Below are 23,502 nucleotides of genomic sequence, written 5' to 3' on the forward strand. Positions count from 1 at the left end.
TGGTGACTCATTTATCTCTAAATTCCTTGTTAATTTTGGTAGGGTTTTGCTTTTGCTTCTAGCTACTATATGATTAAGGCTCTCTAAATGTTAAGACATTATGCAGTATAATTTTGTCATATTTTAAATCTCAATTTCTTCTCTTTTCTCCTTTTGTATCTCTTTTTGGGGAAGAGGTAATGGGTGGCTTCAGAAAGCAACCTAAAAATATTTACATGCATGATTCATGCATGATTTTTAATGTGTTCAACTGTCAAGTTTGGGTCACTGCTTTTATCAGTGTTCTGTGTAAAAATTGCAGTTGTCCCACTAATACTACCATTAAAACTATAGTATATAGTGACACTGAGGTGGAGAAGAGATGTTGGAAATTGCTAGACAGACACCAATTCGTTTCTGTTTTGAGGAAATATTTTAGTAAAAATGAAAACATAAATTTGTATGTATCGATGTGTACAAGTGCATATTAATGATGTGTAACATCTTTTCATGAAATTTTACATTTAACTTTTGGAATTGAGATAAGTTTCAGACTGAGATATTTCAAATTTGTAAGCTAAATCTCACTCAAATGATATATTTCACTGTACACTTCTCAGTGCATTTGACATTTGCCAGCCTCCTTAACCACTTTCCACCAGTATAACCATGATCATATGTTGAAAAATTTTGAGTCAATATGGAGACAGGTGGCTCTCTCGTTTTCTTTATTCATTTAGCTCTCTTAGCTGTAGATGATTCATAACAAATCTATACCTTAGTTCTCAGAATTATTGATTAAAATCATGAAATGTTTTTACTGTCTACTAGTGGGAATTCCTCTTGTGCTATCAATGACAATGCCGAGAAACAGACTTCAAGATGGTTAATTTCTACATACCAACCTATCCACTTTATCAGGATTCACTCTTGCTGTCTATGTGTCTGTTCTACGTATGTGTATGTGTGTTATTTATTTGAATTGTCTTAAGTGCATACTTGAATAGCTTGCAAGGGTCAGAGAGAGTTCAAATGATAGAAAAATGGTTTATTTTCTCCTTCCCCTCCCCCCATTGCTAATGTAAAGGGAGGAAGAGTGCCCCGTGGAGTCCTTCAATTTAAAGAGACAACCTTGTTCACTTGGAGGGTGTGAATGCCATTCTTGTGAAATACTGTAAATAGTAATTCACAAGAGGGTGACTTTTTTATTGCTTTTACATTGATAACATGCCTTGTGAAGACTTATAGTTATCCTGCTGAATTTAAGAGAGATAAGAATGGAATGTGTGTGTTAATTCAAACATCTGAATTCCTTATTATCAGGAAATCAGATTCTTTTATGTGTTTACCAATATTAACTAACTTTTAAAAGTATTATCCAATATGTGAATATTTATTACTGGACTCAGTTTTCCTTCCGAGCACCTTCCTGAAATATTGAGAGTAAGGCTGTGATTATAATATAAATCACTGAATCTATAGATTATAAAAATGAGTTTGAATTACATCTAAAAGCAGTCTAATTTTCCATAGCAGCATCAGGTTGCAAAGGAAATGTTAGCAACACAAGGACTGAGATGTGATGTCAACCAAGACAGGAGTGCAGCTTACTGAGTATTGAATTTGTGTAGAGCTTATTACTTACCTCAATAAAAATATAATGCCCACATATAAAACTGATCTGTGAACATAAAAAATTACAGACCAATTCTGTTCTCAAGAGATGTAACAGAGAAATCTGTCAGTTACTTTGAAGATCAACCATATATACCTTCATAGTATTTAATTATTTTGTAAGATATAGTAGAAGCATTTAGAATTTGAATGCCAAAAGCTGTTAAGCAAGTACAGTGTTGGAATATTTAATGGCATTAATTATCATTTATACATGCCACTACCCAGGAGGCAATGGGCAATGACTCACTGGGTTGTCATTAACTGTCATTATTGCTAGTAAAGTCAACTTCCTATTCATAAAAACAGAGAAAAAAATAATAGTGAAAATCACACCATTCTATCGTTCAGTATTCGCGTTGGTAATTTATTCTGTATTGTAGAATTATATTGGTATTTTGAAACTTAAGTGAATTTCAATATTCTCATCACTAAAGATAAAACTTTTTTTTTTAAAAAAAAGTGTGTTATATAATTGTCCCATTCTCTGTGGTTCTTAAAAAAAAAAAAAAAAAACAACACAAAGAAACAAAAAACACCTGACAAAAGATTTCAAGAAGGTTTTTGGTTTTCTTTTTAAAAATTGGATCTTTGCTATAAGGGACAGAGATCAATTTGGAAGGATAGTCACCCAGAAATGGAAGCAAACAGCAAACCAGCTCAGGGCAAAACTTTCTCCAGTCTGAGAATGTGACACGTGACACTGTATAGCTGTCACTCACATTTTTAATCCTTGAGGGGAAGGCAGTAGGGAAAACAGTTGTCGAAATTTTAGTTGTATAAAGTTGAAATATTTTTCAAGTATGTATAGTAAGGGAGATGATTTTCTTTATTTTATCAAGAAATTAAAGTCCAGATGAGTTGAAGGAGTGTGATTTATTTATTTTTTTTTACCTAGTATGTTTATTTCATTTTATTTAGGATCACTATTATTGGATGTGTTATCATTTAGTTTGGGTTTCTGTTAAAAGAAGAAAAAGTACTCCCACAGCTTTCTTCTATGCTGTTTCTTTATTGCTGTATTTCTTTGCTTTAGGGATGGTTTGATTTATACAGCATAATAGCTTCAGATGGTCCATCAGGGAATCCAGTTTTTATTTCCAATTTTGAATTCTTATCAGTAAATGTTAATCGTTGTAATGGCTCATGTGCCAACAGTGTGTATAATAAGAGTGTGCAGTAGGCTGACTTGTAAACTGTAGCTGTTGTCATTGGTTATCTTTCACTAAAGAAATGCATATACCAAGACCAGAGTTGGTGAAATTGAAAGGTAGATGGCATAAAAATAATTTATAGGTACAAGTTATCAAAAGTAATTATATTAAGTTTTATATGTCACTTAAAATATTCTCATAAAGGCTATCACTGCCATCATATAGTATTGATTGAGCATTCATAATTTGCTAGGTACCCAAAAAAAAAAAAAAAACAACATTGAAAAGAAATAATGGTAATTTCAGACAGAAACGTAAAACAGGATTTGGGAGACTTTGAGCTTACATCGTCAGGAGACTCTGGGGTTTAGCATTCTGTTTCATGTGGAGACCCGCAGTTAATATGGTCCTTGTTGAAACTTAAAACAGCTCTATTAGTAGCTTGATTGAGAAGGGGGAAGAGGCCTAGAGTAAACAAAAATGTGCGTTTTCTAGACAGCCTAATTGTATACAGTGCATTTGCTTCCGCAGTTCCTTCTAATCCATCAAACAGTAAAACACACAAATTTATTCTATTAAAGTAGATAAAATTGTTAGGTGAGTATAATGCATAGGCCAAGAAGGGGAAATAGCATCTGTTTAACAATTCTTTATTGTTCAAAAGATCATAGAAGTACTGTTGCCTGCCTGTCGCATTCAATCGAGTTGGGTAAAATGCTGATTTCGAGGAAAGAAAGGAAGAAACTAAGAAAGTATTTGGTTACACCTTTTTCTTAAAAAAAAAAATTCCCCCAGAGCAGTGGTGATGAGAGTCCCAGGGGCAGGGGAGAATTCAGTTTTGTAAAGTGAAAGAGTTATTGGTTCTCCCTCGCCCCCATTCCAGTCTTTTCTTTGGTACAGCCCAGGAAAGCTGCATGGCAGTCGGAACTAATTGTAACTCACTCAGGAAAGTCTTCATTAGCACTACCACACATGGTTACCAGATGTGCTGAAAGGCAAGCGAGAGGAGGGGTGAGACATCCACGGTGGGGAGAGACACAAGTGGCTTCATTTTAAAACTTAATAATCTGCCTTTTGTTTCTAAGTGTATTGTCTTCGAGAAATGAGAGAGAAGGACGCTTTGGAAGATGAAATGCCTTCTCATTCACTCATTCTCTGGAAGCTGAATGGAATTCTTTGTCCTTTTTGTGACTGCCAGGGTGTTGGAGATGTTTCACTTTCTCTGTCCGAGAAAATGTAAATTACCTGGATTGTCAAAACAGTTGTGTTTTTTTCTAAAGTCTGAGATGGATGGTCCTAAATTTGGGGGTCTTTGAATGTAGGCTGGACTTACAAAACAGATAAAAGACGTTTATAAAAAAAAGGTTGTCTTCAGAGTACAAATGCCAACTAAGCATCATTGAAAACAAGGAGAGAAGAGAACTACATTGTGGCTTTAACTATTCCTAATCCTGATCTGAGTCAGGCTCGTGTAGGGTGTCATTGCCTCTTATTTTATACAGCTGTGCTATTAGCAGTAAAGAATACTGTTTCCAGACCCTTAAGATTAAAGATCTTACTGCTTCTTCCCAGGAAATTTGAATTTATTCCTACTCACTATGCTCCACAAAGATGAAATAAAATCACAAAGATTTCTCCTGTTTCTGAAGGTGTTATTCACCATCTTCTTACTTAACCTGTATACCTGTATCTGTAGATGCAGATTATTTCCCAAGGCCAGTGAGAACCATCCTATCTGGGGATGAAACCTCTGGTCCTCAAAATGGAATTTTTTAATGCTACAGAAAATGGTGACATTAAAAATGACATTATGGAATTCAATTCTCAAAAAGTATAAAATTCTCAAATTTAAATATAAAATTCTCAAAAAGTATAAAAACATCAATTGTTATTTGTTTATTTAGTGCCCGATTGATAATCTTTTTTTTTTGTTTCAAATTCACTTTACAATGGTCATGTGAGTTTCAAAGTACTTTCTAAAGTTAGACATCAAAAATCTTGAAAAGAATATTTTAACACATACATGATTTGTAAACATAGCGAATTCTGTAACTGAAAATTTCAAGACTGGCTAAGTATTTAACTTATAATTTTAGGACAGTGCTTTTTGGGGTTGATTCTTTATCACTTTCTTTCCTAATCCAGTAGAATCATGAAGGCACTTGGAACAAAAGTATAACAAATCAAAAGAGAAAAAGTTACTTCAACCGGTTTTGGAGAAACATGATTTAGAGTCATTTCCTGTTTACCTAAAAGACCCGATGGTTTTTAAACGTTTTAGGGGTCATGAAACCATGTCAAATGTTAATGAAATCTATAGGCCTTCTCCTCATGAATATGCTTATGCACAAATTTTAATGCAATTCAGGACCTTTCAAAATCCAGCTTCCAGTTTGAGAATCCCAGTTTAGAGCCTTCTGATATAGAAAGCAAGAAAGAGAGAAGGAAAGGAGCGGAGGAAGGGAGAGAGGGAGAAAGGATAAAGGCAGGTAGGTAAAAACAAAGTTGAAGTGTCACAAAGTGTGAAATATGTAACCTGGTATATTTCATCCTAATAAGCAGTAGAAGATAGTACAATTGGAAGGAAATTTCATTGAAAATAAACTGTTCTTCATTAACAGATTGAGTTGCTACTATTAGAAAGAGATGTGTCTATGTTTAGTTTCCTTAGTTAAGTTTTAAATCTCTTTCAGACAGTAACCATAGCTTTTCTTTCACTTGTACTTCCCAAACAGTGTAGTACAGTTTTAGCTACCCAGTACACACCTGGAATGGTCTGGTTGAATGAATGAATGAATGAATGAGCTAATTTTAAGTATCATGTGTTAGTAGCTGCTACAGTTATCAGGAAATGCTAGCACACTAGATTAATTCTTCATGCAAAAATTTGCTATGAAAATGTTATCTATAATTGTAGTTTTTGTAATTGAATAAGTGAAATATAGTCAACCATAAATTCTTTTCTATCAAAGCCTTACTATAACAATATATTACTGATCAATGCTGGCTGATTTTATTATAGGTAAAATTATAAAAGATATTGGTATTGTCAAGAACCAAATTCACTTAGATGGTATTTTAAAATGCAAATTGTGATAGCTTTTCAAGGTGGGAATAGTTTATGACAAAAACTAATGTTTATAATAATATCTCTTTTCATTGTGGTGTTGGCTATGTTTTTTTGGACAAGATTTTGTTTTTATGGTTGAATAGTATTTCATTGTATATATATATGTATCTCACATATAAATCTCACATTTTCTTTATTAATTTATCTGTCAATGAACACTTATGTTGATTACATATCTTGGTTATTGTAAATAATGTTGCAATGTGAGAGTACGGATTATCTCTTCAATATACTGATTTTCTTTCCTTTAGAAATATAACTAGTAGTTCTATTTCTAATTGTTTGAGAAACCTCCATAGTGTTTTCCATAATGGTTATGTTAATTTCTATTCACACAGTGTGCAAGGTTCCCTTTTTCCCACATCCTTGCCAACCCTTGTTATCTTTTGTCTTTTTGATTGGCAATCCCCAAACTTTTTGGCGCCAGGGACCAGTTTCATGGAAGGCAATTTTTCCATGGACCAGGTGGAAAAGGGGTTGTTTCAGGATGATTCAAGCACATTACATTTATTGTGCAGTCAAACCCTCCTGCTAATAATAATCTGTATTTGCAGCTGCTCCTTAGCTGTAGCATCACTGCCTCAGCTACACCTAAGATCATCAGGCATTAGATTCTCATAAGGAGCACACATGCAACCTAGATCCTCACGTGCACAGTTTACAGTAGGGCTCATGCTCCTATAAGAGTCTAATGCTGCTGCTGCTCTGATAGGAGGCGGAGCTTATTTTATGATGAGACTAATGTAAGTGGAGTGGCTGTAAATACAGATGAAGCTTTGCTCATTTGCCTGCTGTTCACCTCCTGGTGTGCAGCCCAGTTCCTATCAGACCATAGACCCACAGCCATGGGGTTGGGGACTGCAGTTTTTGATAATTGCCATTCTGCCAGGTGTGAGGTGATATCTCATGGTGGTTTCAATTTGCATTTCTCTGATGATTAGTGATGTTAAGCACTTTTTCATATACCTATTGGCCATTTCCTTTGAGAAATATCTATTTAAAAGACAGTCTCTCTCTGTTACCAAGGCTGGAGTATAATGGCACAATTATAGCTCACTGCAGCCTGAACTCCTGGGCTCAAGCAGTCCTCCCACCTCAGCCTCCCTAAGCACCATGATTATAGGCATGAGCCTCTACACTTGGGCTCTTTGCCTGTTTTTTAATTGGATTATTTGTCTTCTTGCTATTTAGTTGTTTGACTTTCTCATATGTGTTGAATATTAACCACTTAATCAGATGTATGGTTTGAAAATATATTCTCCCATTCCATAGGTTATCCCTTTATTTTATTGATTTTTTCCTTAGCTGTGGAAGCTTTTCAGTTTGCTGTAATATCATTTGTCTATTTTTGCTTTTGTTTCCTTTGCCTTTGGGGGTCACTTCCAAAAAAATCATTCCCCAGAGCCCAGACTAATATCATGGAGCTTTTCCTCTATGTTTTCTTCTAATAGTTTTACAGTTTTGGGCCTTATGTTTTAAGTGTTTAATACATTTTCAGTTTTGTGTATGGCATAAGATAAGGGTCTAATTTCATTCTTCTGCATATGAATATCCAGTATTTTCAGTGCCATTTATTGATGAGACTACCCTTTGCTCATGGTGCTTTCTTGGAAATCAATTGGCTGTAAATAAATGCCTAGATTTATTTCTGGGCTGTATTCTGTTCCATTAGTTTATGTTTCTGTTTTTATGCCAGTACCATGCTGTTTTGATTGCCATAGCTTTGTAATATATATACACACATGTGTATTTTAACACTCTGTCACCCAAGCTGGAGAGCAGCAGGGTGATGATAGCTCACTGCAGGTTCCATCTCCTGGGCTCAAGTGATCTTCTTGTCTCAGCCTTTTGAGTAACTGGGACTACAGGCAGACACAAACATGCCTGGCTAATTTTTATTTCACTTTTTAGAGACGGGATCTACTCTGTGTTGCTCAGGCTCATCTCAAACTCCTGATTTCAAGTGACTCTCCCATTTCAGTCTCCTGAGTCGCTGAGGTTACAGGTATGAACCACCATGCCCTGCTCTGCAGTCAGCTAGTGTGATGCCTTCAGTTTTGTTCTTTGTGCTCAAGATTACTTTGTCTATTTGGGGTCTGACGAGAATATTTTTGATAGTGCACTATCCAAAAAGTACTGTTATTCGTGTTTTATAGTATAGGCATAAAGCAGTCATATAGCATAGACTAAAGCCACACTGACTCCGTTCAAATCCAAGCCCTCCTTCCTTGTGGACTATGCGACTGAGCGTGTGACTTAACCCTCTGTGCCTCAGTTTCCCATCTGTAAAGTGAAGATGAAAACAATACCTACCTCACAGGGTTGTTATGAAAAATGAAACATATTAATACTTATACATCAGTGATAACTGAGCCTGGCACATATGAAGTACTACATAGATGTGGAGACTGTCTCTCAACACTTCTAAATTCTTTAATTAAACAGAACTCTCAAAATTACCTCATTAAACAAAATGTTAAAAGTTAGTTGTCCTATTTTTAAAAAATGTTCATCTTCAAACTCGTATGTTTTAAATTCTTTAGGGCTTCTTTCCGAATTTCTTCTTTATTCGAGAACTTTAGAAAGCATAGGAACTTTAAAGAAAAGTAATATAAGAAGACAGAAGTCAATATTTTTTTAAAAAACAGAAATGCAATTAGGAGCTCAACCCAAGTAAAGAAATATTCACTGGTCAGGCGGAGCTGGGGCAAAATGGAGTTATATCTAAAAATAAAATTGTTGAAGATGTTTTGGCTTTGGGTGAATATTCTACTTGAGGTACATTTAACTGTGGTATAAAACTGATGAGGAGATATTCTAATTTTAAAAGAATTATGAACAGTTGCTAAGCAATATAGTTCATAGAAAACATTGTAAGTTTGCTATTAAGAATGTCATCATTGTGTGGGAAAAACTGTATTTAAATTTTTTTGCACTGTATCTTATATATATTTAGTCATTATTACTCAGAAAAATAAAATATGGTTATTTATTTTTGAAATATATTTGGATTGGCTTCTGTGTAGCACCAACTTATTTGTTGACTTAAATCCTCGACATCCTTGTGTTCTGGGTAAAGTGTCCTTCCTCTTATTGTTTTCAGAAACAAATAAAAACATATTTCAGACCCACTAAACATTATTAAATAGATGTTTGCTGCTAATTAGTGTATGGTTTGAATTGTAATTATGTCATCCAAAGTGATTTATAAATATCATCTAGTTAAAATGTGATTCAGTCTTCAATCATTCACAGAGGCATACATTCATTATTATTCATTTAGGGTTCTCTGATTTGAGCTCTACATGTAATCCAGGAAAAGATGGAGGGATTTTACTTTTATTGTCATGACTTAATATAGCAGATCCCTTAGTTATCATCCTATACTAATCCAGGGATTGTTATAACTTCTTAGAGTCTGTTATTTGATTTTTAAATCAGTCTGTTTATCATACCAGCATAGCAGCATGCAAATTCAAGCCGTTAGAGTAAGATACCACATCTTTCTTCTTATGCAACAATCAACATGTCTCTCTATTGTCCACATTTTAGTTTAACTTTAGAGGAACCTCTGTTTCAGATATTTCATGTTACTACTTTAAGACTGTGATCCATGCCTCCTGTTAATCTAAATTATAAAGAAACAACCAAATTAATTACTCTAACCCTATTCAGAAGTCCCTGCTGTGTGACTGGCAGCGTGCTGTGCTAGGAGTTTTGCATTCAATAGGACAGTTATGATATCCTACCTTCATGGATCTTCTGACTGGATGAAAATATGGGCATTTAAAAAGTGAACGCTGTAATGACAAATGTGTGAATGATGACTACAGAAGTTTTGACTGCACAGAGACGTTAGAGAGACATGTCATGCTCTAGGTAGTCTGGGAAGCTCCTCCCACACTCCAAACCACAGAAGAGTAGGGTTTTCTAAGGCTAGGAAGTGAGAGAAAGCATGATGCCATCAAGGAACTGCAAGATGAGAAATAGGGAGTAGGGAGTGGCAGAGAGCACAATAAGCAGTGTAGTTAGCAGGCACCAGATTGGAGGGGGCCCTGTACACTTGTTAAAAATATTTTTCATAGACTTGGGGTGTAAGGGGGAAAGTTTGATGTGACTGGATTTGCATTTTTACAAAATGACTTTGGATGTGGATGGGGAATGTATTGGATAGGAACAAGACTAGAAGGAAGAGATATGTATGTAGCCCGCATTCGTGGTCCAGGGGAGAGATCATGGCAACCTAAGGTCAGAGCCAAGTTCTAATATTTGGGAAATGGACTTGAGGACAGGATGGTGACTTTGATTGGAGGAAGTGTGGGTACGTGACAAAGGATCTTGCATATTTGGGCCTCCGTATGGGTCCCAGTTTTGCGTTCACATCACCTTTCTCATGACTTTTCATTAAACTTAAAAGATACCACATTGTATTACCTGGAATAACAACTTGAATAACCTTTCAACAAAAGGACACAGCTTTCAGGAAACACGCTGAGATAGGAATTACCACCTCACTGCTAGGCATCTTGCTAAGTTTCTGCCCAGAGTAGAATGACATGGCGACATCATCAGAGTTTAGAGCTATTCCAGGGCATGGATCAAGTACCTAGTCATTTATGGTATGTTAGCGATAATTCCTAGTTTTCTAGCTTTCGAGTTTCAGTGCATGGTGGTGTCATTAAAAAAACATTGAGGAAGACCAGAGAGAGATAATGAATTTAATTTCAAATATGCTGAATTTTAGGTGCCTGCAAAACACCCAAATGAAGGTGTAGAAGGCAGGAGAATATGGTAGTCTAGAGTCAAGAGGGCAGATTTGAGTGTTGTTTCTGTACAGGTAGTGCCCGAAATAACAAATAAAAAAAGGAGAAGGCCTACGTTGGATCGTGAGGAATTCAAGATGCAAGGGTCTGATCAAGGAGTCTAGCAGCTCAGAAGCCAAGGGGGAAGGTGTTTTAAGGAAGTAAGAGTATTTAATAGTGACAACCAGGCCATGGAGTTAGGTAAAAGAAGGGATATGTACGTCAGTGTCTACTAGTTTTATCATCATGAAGAGTTTCAGTGGATTGTAATTGGCTGAGTAAAAATCAGAGATAATTTTGAGATGTTTTGCAATGAATCCATGTTGAACAATGAGACTATATAAAATACCAGTATGATATGAAGTTCTCTGGGTCCACCTGGCTTTAAAATTAACCTTTAAACGTTTAGCTATGTGTAAAGCTTTCTTAAATGTTTCATTGCTGCTGTGGCATCATGTTTCATGTTCACAATCACTGCAGAGTCCCCAGAACCTGGTGTGAACCTTTGATGCCAATGCATCCTTCCCTCAGTGGCTTCTTCTTCTCCTGAGTGGTTGAGATTAGATTAATGCTGCTGCAGATGTGCTATGGGGAACTTCAAAGAACTCTGTGCATGCAATTTAACATTCATAGCCAGAGCTAACATGGTCTATGGTCTTAGGCCTCACCAGCTCCATCCGCAATACCAATGGCATTTTCTCAGCCACTGTTATATTATAATCAATGACTTTTTAAAAGCTTTTTTTCAGATTTCTCTCTTGAGATATAGAAAACCTTTTTTATTCTCAGGCCATCTAATGCAGAGTTGGAGAAACTTTGCTTGTTGAGATTATGTCCAGGAAGTGAGGATCACTGAAACATTCACTCTTATGGGTTACCTTGTCAAAATCATTTCCTTTAGGAAGCCAAAAAGCCAAACTGCCAAATTTAGTTTCCCTTTGCTTCCTTCTTCACTATGTTTACTCTAAATATCAGGAGATAATTTGCTCTTTTTTCTTACTACCTCTTAAGAGTATAGCCACGTTGGATCCAGTCATTCAAAAAGAAGTTAAGCTATGTTGGGTTGTTGAGATTCTAAGATTTTATTTAAATTCAGTAATCTGATCTATTATAGGGATATGGGTTAGAAAGCACATCTGGTCTTCAGGAGCCAGTTGTTAAGTTTACAGAATTTCTGTGTCCATTATTCTGTTCTAACTGATCTTAATAGTCACCTTAGTGGAAACCACCTCACTTTTCTGGTTCATTTAAGAAGAGGAAAATTGGATGGTTATAAATGAGTATTTTTTATTTATTCTATGGAAATTTGTTTCCCGTAATTGCAGTCATTGGTATTTTTTTAAGTGTGTGCTTTCATTTTGTGAATTACTTTGAAAGCTTTATTAGTATTTGAACATTGCCCACTTGTTTATCAGCTGTCAACTAATTGTGGAATTTGAGAAGAATATTTTACTCTTCCGTGTAACGAGCATTAGGTCTAGAAAGATAGGTGTAGAAAATCTTCGTAGCCTAAGAAGGACGTATTCATCTGTGAATACTGAAAGGCCAGACAGTCACTGTTCTCGGTATCTAAAATAATATTTTCTTTGGGGAAACTGCTGGGAAATTTATTATGTTAAAAATTAGAAACGGAGATGTTTAAGCAAGAGAATTAGAGTTGAGCTAGTAACTTTCAATTCTTTCTTTCTAGACTGGATTCTTTTCATTGCTTATGTAACCTTCAAACCTTCTGTATGCATTTAGAAAAATATATTTCTTTTGCTTTAGACATACAGTGAGTTTGCCAGGGTCTCAGATTCCTGACTGCCACCCTTTTGGAGAACAATCTGTGTATTCCCATCTTTCCATTCTGATTGTAGTGTTATCCTTTCAGTACAAAGGCCCATCCTCCTCAACTTTGCTCTGATCTCACCATTGGGAGTTTTCTGTTTTGTTTATTTTGTATTTTTCCTTTTTTATATTTTATACATGAAAAAGAGAATAATTTAAACTTTTGAAGCCTTTTTGCAGATTTCTTTACATCATTATTAAATATTTTTCTCCTAAAGTGACAGCAAATTTAAAATTGAGTAAAAGGAAGAATTTTAATAAATGTTTTATTATAGAACTCAGGTTATCATTTATCATTTCTTTAGTGGTTGCATTTTTCATATGCATATAGGTTATCATGTTCAGAGAAACCACTTGTAGAATTTCCTATAGGGTAGAGAAATTTGGTGTGGACTGCCAATCTTACTCTACTTTTCTTAGTGAAAATCTAAGTGCTTAAACTTAGGCTTTATAATCTTTTCATAATCAGGTCAAATAAAATTCTGAGTACTCAGAATTACAGATTGAGTATGTTATGAAGATTAAGGGTTGTTGTCCTTTTTTATGTATTCCATCCAACACTAACACATTCTGGACCCCTTCTATTTGTTACCTTGACAGCATTTGTGAGTATAACAATTTTGAATTCATGTTTGAAAATTATTACACATATTTAGAAATGTTTTAAATGTAGCAAAAGTTGCTCAACTCAACTTGTTTTGAAGCAAAATATTCATCTTGAGCAAATGCCTAAGAATCCCCATATTTTCTGAATTCTGGTAGCTATTTAAAATCTATACTACTTACTTTTCATAACTGTCAGGTAATAATTATTTAGGAGGTTTCCTGTAAGTTGATTTGTATTGCCATAAAATTTGTTTTCAGTTAATGTGATACAATGCAATGTAGATGGAAATAGCAGACTGCATGTTTTCATTGTCTTAACATAAAATTCACTCAGTATATTGATTGGGTAAGTGAAATACACTTTATAAGAGATCAAAAGAAATTGTTTTGTAGTGAAAACACAGTACACCTTTAAAATGTATAAAATATAAGCCTGCTATCTTGGAAAGTATAATTAACTGCTTTTGACCATTGTATTTCATTTTCCACAATAATTTACTTCTTTGTGCTTTAATAATTTAGGAAAGTGAAAGAATCTTCTCAAAATACCTATCTTAGTTTAAATTAGTTTCTAACATGAGGGTAACTGCTATATGCTTGTTTCAGTTATAGTAATTTAAGAAAATCATAACAGAATGGTTAAAATCTGCAACTTTGGATTTCAGAAGCATAATTCTACCACTTTATATGTGGCACGGGGCACATATAAAGACAATTGACTTAGTGCTCTAAATTACATTTTTGTTACATGTCAAAAAGATAATGAAAGCATCCTGAGGGCAGGGCTTGTGTTCATTTTATTCATTGCTGTATTCACAGTGCCTGGCAAAGCCTCAATAAATAATAAATGAATTAATAGATGGATACCTGTACCACATGGCTTAGTTTTAAAAAATAATTAAAGTAAAATAAATAGACAAATGTCTATTAAGCTATATATATAGCTTAATATATGACATTTAATTGATTGACTAATGCAAATCACTTTTATGATTCTTCCATGCCAACTCCAAGAATAAATATGTAAAGTGACCCCAAATTTAGTACTATATGTGCCAGTGTCAAAATTCAGTAGAAGGAACAATGAGATTTAGCAATTAATTTGGTTACTTGTTTTGTTGAGTATAATTTGAAGTAATGTTTACAAACTATCTAAAAGAGTCAACAAGTTCTGTGCCGAGATGAATTTTTCTTCTCCAATCAGACACCATATATGACTTAAACTGTCTACAAGATAACAATACCTTTTATAACTGGAAGGTGGACAACTTCTCTGGGTTTCAGACTAATATGAAAAATTTAACATTCAACCAATTTCTGAAGCTTGTCTTATACATGCATATTAAGTAATGCTGCTTTTCAGAAAGGAAATGAAGTGGCTTGAAGAAGAAACTTGAAGAATAAATCCTCAAAAAGCTCTGTTGATGCAGCTGTTTTACCATGTGTAACAAACATCTGAATATGCTTCTTGAATATGCTCATTATTTGATAGTTGCATGTCACATGAGGAACATAGCTTGCATGAATGCTCCCTGGGAATTATGACTCACAGATAAATTTATAACTTTTCCTGATATCCATTAAATTGAAATAGCAGACTTTATGTTTCAGATACGTGGGTTAATTTGGAAAAAGTGTTGCCATTACACCTTTGGATATCTCAGAAAGCAGAAATAACCATTTTCCCTTGACAAGTCATCCAACCCAAACAACAGCAATAAAATTTTAAGGAGGAAAACATGCCAGTTCTTTACCAATGGTCAGAAGTTTTGTGGAGAGTACTAAAGACCTTAATGATTGTGACTGTTGTTTCCAGTATGATGTTAAGTTAAAAGCCATTCATTCAATGGTATTGAACAAACAGTGTACTTAAATACTTTTGAATTTAATTTAGTTGAAGATATCTTTCATTAAGGAATGGTTCTCCTCATTCTAAGAGGACCATCCTCTTAAACCACACTATGGCTTAGGCATGGGGCACCTATGGGGCAGTGATATCAACTGAATTAACGCTGCCAACCTTTGGGAGAGAGATGCCACAGTACTGTGCAAAGCATTGTGCTAGGCACTGAGAAGGGACAATGATGAATTGTTTTCAACTACTAGAGATCTTGTAGAATGGTAGACAGATTACAATGGCTACACAGCTCTTATTATATCTTGACCACTTCCTCTTATAGGATTTTAGAGGTTTCTCCTGTTTTTAGGATGATAGCAGAATCCTTAACATGACCTACAAGGCTACTTTTATGTTCCAAGGTTCACCTGCCTCTCCAGACTCAGCTCACAGGGCTCTCTGCCTTGCCACCTGAGTTCTAGGCAGCTACCCCTTTTAGACTAATCCACTTGTCTTGCTCTCTCAGACAAGAGAGGCTCTGTCTTCTCTCTCTCTCTCTTTTTTTTTTTTACCAAGTTTGACTCATATTCTTCACATTTGAGAAAAATGTAGCACTTCCTTAGGAAATCTCCCACCACTTCCCTTAATAGGTGAAAACCTCCCAGCTATCATGTATTATCCTTTATTACACGTATCACATCATAATTTTACATTTATTTATGCATTTGTTTATCATCTGTCTATGTACTGAACCGTAAAGACTATGGAGCAAGGATACTATCTGCTTTTAGTCAATCTTTTATCTCCAGGGCCTAGCACAGTGAGGACACGTAGTGAGCACTCAATAAATATATGTTCCATATATAAAGGGATAAACAAACGAATAACATGGTCTACATGAGAAAAATGCTATATTCAATAAGAGAAGTCCTGACAGAGCACTATGGGGGTTCAGAGGAATAAATGAATTCCTCAAATGAGTATTAAGTCATTAAATATGAAATGTCTGATTTTGAATCAAAAGTATACTTTATTATATCTCAAACAAGAAGCAGTACAATTAATTGAAGTATGCACCTAAACTATCGACACAGTTTTGCCATCTTAATGGTAGCTTGTGTATGCCAGCAGTGAAGAAGCCTGGAAAGTGAGTGGCAATGAAATAGCAAAAGGCGTTTTCCACAGCTTGTTGAGAATTGAAGTGGTCAAAGCCTGGAAGCAATGATAGTCAGTTGGTGCAAGGTCTGGTGAATACAGTGGATGACAGAGAGTTTCACGTCCACCTTGTGTAGTGTGAGCAGCATTATTTATGCGACATGTGGTCCAGCATTGTCTTGCAAAAGGATTGGCCATCTCTATTGACCATTGGCTGCTTAACCACAGCATCCTCATAATTTCATCCAGTTGGTTGCAGTAGAGATCCACTGTAACTGACTGACCAGGTTTCATGAAGCCATAATGGATAATACCAGCACTGGACCACCAAACAGACACCAGTAGCTTTTTTTGATGACTATTTGGTTTTGGACTGTGTTCAGGCACTTCATCTTTATCAAACCATTGTGCAACATGCTTGCCATTATCAAATGAAGCCATTTTTCATCACAGGTAACAATATGGTGTAGAAATAGTTTGGCCTTTATGTCATGGCAGCAAAGAAAGACCAGCTTTGAGATGATTTTTCTTCTGATGATCATTTGATTCATGCAGAACCCATCTATCCAGCTTCTTTACCTTGCTGGTTTGTTCCAAATGGTCCAATATTGTTGGAATAGTAACATTAAACCTTGCTTTTAATTCATGAGTAGGTTGAGATGGGATTTGCTTCCACTACAGCTTTCAGCTCATCATCATCCACATTGGTCTCAGGTAGCCCACGTGGCTCATTTTCAAGATTAAAATCACCAGAACAGAATTTCTCTAACCATCAACATACTGTGTGCTCATTAGCCACATTCTTCTCATTAGCCACATACTTCATTGATATTTTGAGCTGTCTGTGCTACATTGGTTCCAGGACAGAACTCACATTAAAAAAAATCAGGTCAGGAGTTCAACTGACCAAGAGCGAGACCCCATCTCTACTAAAAATAGAAAGAAATTAATTGGCCAACTAAAAATACATAGAAAAAATTAGCTGGGCCTGGTGGTGCATGCCTGTAGTCCCAGCTACTTGGGAGGCTGAGGCAGAAGGATAGCTTGAGGCCAGGAGTTTGAGGTTGCTGTGAGCAAGGCTGACACCACAGTACTCACTCTAGCTTGGGCAATAGAGTGAGACTCGGGGTCAAAAAATAAAATAAATAAAATAAAATAAAATACATGACGGTGACAACTATTACTGTATTGTGTGAATAAGGCAGAGGCTGAAAATCTTGCCATATCAGATTGGATGATACAAACCCTAGCAGTCCACGACTGTGAGCATCTGTCTTACATAGGGCACTTCACTAAGCACTCCATTGAATCACCTCATGTAAGAACTATATCCTCCATCGTTGCCATAGATACGGATTGCCATAGGTGCTGATTCCATTAGACCAAAGGGCTATCTTGGAATTCTCCTATTAAAATCCCTGGAGATTATTTTTTTGTCATTTGGAATAACTTTCTAATTTGCTAGAATTGCAATGGAGGAACACTGCGTCTTTTAATGGTCCTGAGAGTTTACCAGCAGTAGCACTTTGGTGTTGACAAGGTGAAAAGTGTTAATGCTGTAGTGTAAGTCATCACTTCTTCAAACCACTTCAACCCTTCTTGCTAATGACAAAGTGTGTGTCACTTTGTCTTGACTTCGGAATAGGGTGGAGAGAACCCTGGGATTGCCTTAGTGCCCTCAGGTGCAGTGACCAAAGGAATCACTCAAGTCACAATTTCAGTTATTGATTTAAGCTACATCTCACATCTTCATGGGGCACGAGAGGTTGCCATTCTCAGCCTACATCAGTCCCTAGCGCAGTTTCTAGGAGAAGCAGACCTTGAGGTGGATGGAACCAGTACTGCTGGAGTAGGGGTTGGGTGGCTGGCCATGCCCTCAAGTCTCCTGCAGCGATTAGGCCTCTGTCCCCCTCTCAGGCAGAGCTCCTAATCCAGCCATAAGAGAGAGCCCTGACTTCTGATACCTTCTGAAATCTCATGGACTGCACCTTTTATTCAACAGGCAGAAGTTACCTTTCCATCATCATCTCTGGATAAATGTCTTGGAGTAACATAACCCTCCCCGTGCTCCTCCCATGCCGTCAGCTCCCAGTGTTACTGCTGGGGAAGACTGTTCTCAGGAAAAGGAGCGAGCTCTGTAGGCTCTGTGCCAACACTGTCCAACTCACTCCCTAAACCAGCAGTTGTTGGGATGTTTTTCTGCAGGGCAGAGCTCCTCTTCTTTAATCACTGGTAATAATGAAGTTTTTGTCGTATTAAAGGGGAAAGAAGAGAAGTGATTGAGAATAGTTTGAGAGGATGACTGTGCCGTCTCTCAGGTCCAGCGACAAGAGGACTACAATGGGTGGCTTTCAGAACTACATATGGTCTTCCTTCCGAGGGAGTTGATTAAGCGACTCCGGATGAAATTGAAATCCTGTGATTTGACCTTTGTCTGGCCTGGGAGGGCTGCAATTCGCATAACAATTTCCTTTTGTTCTTTGTTTGGAGTTATTAATCCAACATGAGCCTCGAATTAATCAGGGGTAGCGCATAGCTACATTTCTAATTCACAGCTCCGCTGCTGCTTGTGTCTTTTTTAATTAAGGCCGAATGATAGCAGGCCTTAGCCCTGATTGCCACACTTGCTAACCACACATTGAGGGATGAAGAGGCTAAACAGGCAGAATGAGATTACTTCAAGGTTTCACTTAATTGTTTTCTTCCTTTAAGTAAAGAGCACTGCCTGAACATTGTTAATTCTGGGCTGGGAGAGTTCCTTTTGTGTGTGTCACTTTGTCTTGACTTAGGAATAGTGTGGAGAGAACCCCTGGATTGCCTTAGTGCCCTCAGGTGCAGTGACCAAAGGAATCACTCAAGTCACAATTTCAGTTATTGATTTAAGCGACATCTCACATCTTCATGGGGCACGAGAGGTTGGGGCCCAAGTCAAAGAAACTTGACCCTTAGTTATCTATATATATGTAGAGTTTGGTGCCCTTGATGTACTTAAGGACCGCTCAACATCGATTAGTCAACATTTTGTGGAAATAAATGAATTGAAAAATTACTCTAATGTAACTTAGATTATTCCAGAACTCGGTGTCACATGGTTCTGTCTTTTATGTTGCTCCAAGGGATTTAATTATTAGAAGGACCTAATTGTGGTTTAGTTTCACCAAACTGGCTTTGGCACACAGTGTGGAACCCAGGATGTGTTCATGTGGGGGTTTAGTAATCACTTTTTTCCCTTTGGTAAAAGTTATTAATTGCCTGCATTCCCTCAACTGCTTCTCCTGTATTAGAAAGGAAATATAATGTACAGATCTAGATCACAATATGGTGAGTAAAACTGAGCTCCAAATGAATGATGAGTTACCAAGCCTCTCCCTGGAAGAAAATGGTTCCTTAGAGTGATAAATCAGCTCTAGGACACCAGGCACCTTTTATTATCCACTGTTGCAGTGAACTTGTGAGGATCTTTGTACAACTCCACAGGTACCTTATTCTTCCCTCCAAGTGTCTCCCTAACCTGGGAGAATTTAACTCTTGATTACTATATACTTTAGGCTTGAACCAAGAGGCAGAGTGGAAGAAACGCAGCCATTCACTTGCTGTATGAGCTTTTCTTTTCTGGAACTCAGCTCTTAGAATAAACGAACAATGAACAAACAACAAACAACAAACAAACAACAGGAGGTTAGGCCGGATGATCCATATAGTTCCTTTCATCCTTAAAACTGTGTAATTCTGTATTTACATATTCCATTTCAAATTCCAGATTTGGCAATTTATTTTTCTCATGTTTGCTTTGGCTCTATGAAAATTAGTAGGCCTCCACTGGGTGGAGATGTCTATATGGTAATCCATAAAATTAAAGGGCAGAAAAAGCATTTTAATTTAAATACATTATTATATTTCAGATTGGCCTCCTCTTATGATTGTGCTAAATGTTGTATTGTGTTTGTTACTTTTTGAATAAGAATTATATGTGAAGGAGCTATTTTAGAGAACAGAATTCAATTTCTAGAGGAAAGGACACTGACCAGGGAGTCAGGGAATTTCAAGCCAGGTTATACCTCTGCTCTTAATTTGTCGATGACCTTACGTATTTAGGTCTCATTTCCAACATAGGCAAAATTAAGGAGAATAGACCAAAGGTTCCTTCCAAGTCGGATTTTCAGTGATTCTAGTAGTTTCTTTATAACTGGAACTTTGAAACTGATGCATCAGCTGTATTGAATATTGTATTTTTCATTCCTTCAATATTTTCAGCTCTTTATTCATAGATACATTAAAAACAACACATGTAGAAAAATTTCTAGGCAAATGATATAAACAGCAACAAGCTGTAAGGGAGAATGTACCTTAGTCTGCCTTTTAAATTCTAATTTTCACTTTTAGAATAAAAGTCTGTGAGGTGGATAAGACCAGTGAGTTTGGGCTGAAAAGAGGCATCTTTGGGAAAGCAGGTGGTAGAAGTAGTTAAATGAAGATAGAGGTGTGAAAGAAGGATTCAACAGGATGAAAGTGATGTGAGTATGTGTGTAGGTTAAGAAGAATGAGCTGGTAGAACACAAGATACCATAAATTGGAGGTAGGAGAACTGATAGGCAAGATCCTGAGATAATGGGAGCAGAGTGGATCCCAACCATTAGGGAAGGATCAACCTCAAATAGAGGGAAAGATGCTTGTCCTCTGACCCTGCAGAGATATTTTATGGAGGATTGCAGAAAATGATGTGCGCATGGATGAGATGAGCAGTGCATCTCTATGGGAAGTGGGGTCATCTGACAGTGAAGGTGATGGTGAAATAAAGTGGGGGAGGTTTGGGACAGCTGTGAAAGTGAGTGAAAGGAGGTGAGAAAGGACCACTAAGCAGGTTCTTGACCAGGGTTAAGGGCACAGGTATGGCTGGAGTAATGACCACAATCAGCACTGTTGTACGGTTTTCTCCAGCTATGTTCAACTGCCCTGGGTTGGATGAGCAGCAGAGGTGGATTGTGGGGTTGATTCAGGATGGAAGCTTCTTGGGGGAGGGATCTGCAGGGATAAAGAGGAGTTGATATGCTTCAGTGTGTTGATCTGATTAATTCCTTTAAAAATCTTAACAGATAAATGCAATTATTGACAGTTTAAGGAGATAGAGAGGCTGCAAGAGGTTAGATAATGCCTCAAAGTCAAACATGCTTGTCCCAACGCTGCATACAGTCAACCAATAGTTTAACACATTCCTTTTTATTTCCATCAAAAATATTATATTGAGTCATTCAATGAATTATATGGATGAGAATATTTCTCATAAGGTTTACATAAAACTCAAAGGTAAAACTGGTTTTTGTGAGTAGATCTCATTTTGTAGTAAATGTCAAATTTATGGAAAATCTAGGAGCAGAAACCCAGATATTTATGACCACCAATTCTTGGCTTTTAGCACTGTGTCACAGCCTTTTACTCTCTTTCTCTCTTGGCTGAGATTCAATTTTTTTTTTTTTTTAAATCATTGGAAAAGGTTGATAGTCCTATGCGAGTCAAGATATTATGGCCACATTTCTAAAATGTGGATGCCAAACTCTTTGGGGTTGTGATACACCCAGATGGTCTTCCTTTTTTGCATTTCTGCAAATGTTATTACCAAATACAACAATTTTTCCTCCAAAGTCATTAGAGCCCATTTGGCACCTTCTCTAATCTGTCCTACTTGTTACCTTTTAATTACTCTGTGAGGGGATCTAGTTGTCTTGTTGTTGCTGAGGGCCAAATGACCAAGGGGTTAATGCTTTTTCTGTCCCTGGCCAATTGCTTTTTAGTCACTAGTTATTTATGGGGAAGTCCAGGGGCCATTAGTTCTCAAGTATGTGCAGCTGTACTCTTCACAATTACTAGTCCATAAGCAAATGTGGACTTACTTTTTGTGTACGGTTGTTTTTTTTCCCTGATTGGTTAGACAATCTGTTGCCATTTATGAATGATTCTTGTTGATGCAAAACATGGCATTGCATTCTGTTTTATTATTTGGATTCCATGTTTCATGGGATGCTGCAATCTTGATTCAGACAAGGCATGAGGGTATGCACCTCCTGTCACTGGTGACAAATTGCTCCTGGATAGCAAAATGTCCAGTCTCTCCCACCGCATGTTAGCTGTACCAGCCCCTAAATCAGCATAGGTGCTGATGATCCTCATTGTGAAATCAGTGACTGGTTGGCCTTGGCCTTTCTTCCTCATGCTCTGTTCTTTTGGACATAAGGTAGAGATTACTATTAATGGTTCTTTCAGTTCCTAGGAGCCCCTCCCTCTGTGCTGTCTTACTGTGATTTTTTTTCTTTCTGCCCCCATTGAATGGTAGTCTTTGATGTCACACAAGAGAATACTGTTGGCTAACAGTCTGGAGGCTGCTTCATTTGAGCTAACCACCACATGAAAACAAATGTGATCCATCATATTTCATTAACTAGCTGTCTTCCTTTTGGGTGCCCTTTTTTGATGTCAGAGTTGCATCCTGACAGGAATCAGAAAGATATGTGTGATTAAGAACAGTAATAATGCTTATTGCATTGTATTATAAATTACCTTCCTGGGCCCTGCTACTTTATCAGCCCCACTGGCATTGGCTCCCGTACATTTTTTGACTACTCAGTATATACAGTGTATTAGCGCAATGGAGATCATTATGTGGCCTGTATTTGAGTCATTTTTATTTAAGATGCCAAACAATAAGCTGTTGATTGGGGGAACAAGAGGCGAACAATAATGTTCTGTGTCACATAATACACCACCATTTTCCAGCTTTGCTTTAGAAGGGCCTTCTTTATTGTTTTTGTATAAAAATGGTTCTTAGGAGGAGGAATATTTTGCTGAGGTATGTCATTATTTTGCAAATTTCTATTATCTCATCATGTTGTCTTCATTGTAAATTGCAGCTAATTAGGAACCTAGTTAGAGCCCCAGCTTTGAGGCTGGCTTTTTTGTGAAAAGAGCCCACCGATTACCGCACTACAAGAGAGGAAGGGAGAGAAAAAGGAGATTAATCTGGTTACCTAGGCGACACTCGCTTCCATCTGCGAGGAACAATACATTTTTGTTTCCTTGGCTCAGTTCAGATCTGTTTTGTTTAGAGGGGGGAAAAAAGGGAGAGAGAGAGAAAGAGAGAGACAGAAAGAGAAAGAAAGAGAGAGAGGGAAGGAAAAAACCTAGCTCCACAACAATGCTGAATTCTGTCTCGCCCAGGCTTATGGGCTTGATTCCTCTGCAAGTTAGGGGTCTCAGGGGAGTGAGAAGATGAAAGAGATAAGCTCCAAAGTTGTCAAAGGTCATGACCTTGCCACACAAAGCCAGCAGTTTTACCTCTAAATC

General features: G+C 36.8%; 1 protein-coding gene across 7 annotated transcripts in view; it reads left to right on the forward strand.

Moving 5' to 3' along the window:
* SOX5 (SRY-box transcription factor 5) overlaps positions 1–23,502 on the forward strand; it is a 1,016,716-nt gene that overhangs the window by 497,216 nt on the left and 495,998 nt on the right. For 3 of the 7 annotated variants that reach the window (XM_076007578.1, XM_076007575.1, XM_076007576.1), the window contains exon 6: positions 7,849–7,942. The exons of 3 other annotated variants lie outside the window; for them this stretch is intronic. The gene's annotated coding sequence lies outside the window, so the exon portion shown is untranslated. Of the gene's footprint in view, position 1; positions 7,943–23,502 lie in introns of those variants that run through there. One more of the 7 variants, XM_076007580.1, reaches the window with a different exon arrangement.

The sequence above is a fragment of the Microcebus murinus genome, chromosome 10 (assembly GCF_040939455.1).
Source record: "Microcebus murinus isolate Inina chromosome 10, M.murinus_Inina_mat1.0, whole genome shotgun sequence".
NCBI lineage: Eukaryota > Metazoa > Chordata > Mammalia > Primates > Cheirogaleidae > Microcebus > Microcebus murinus.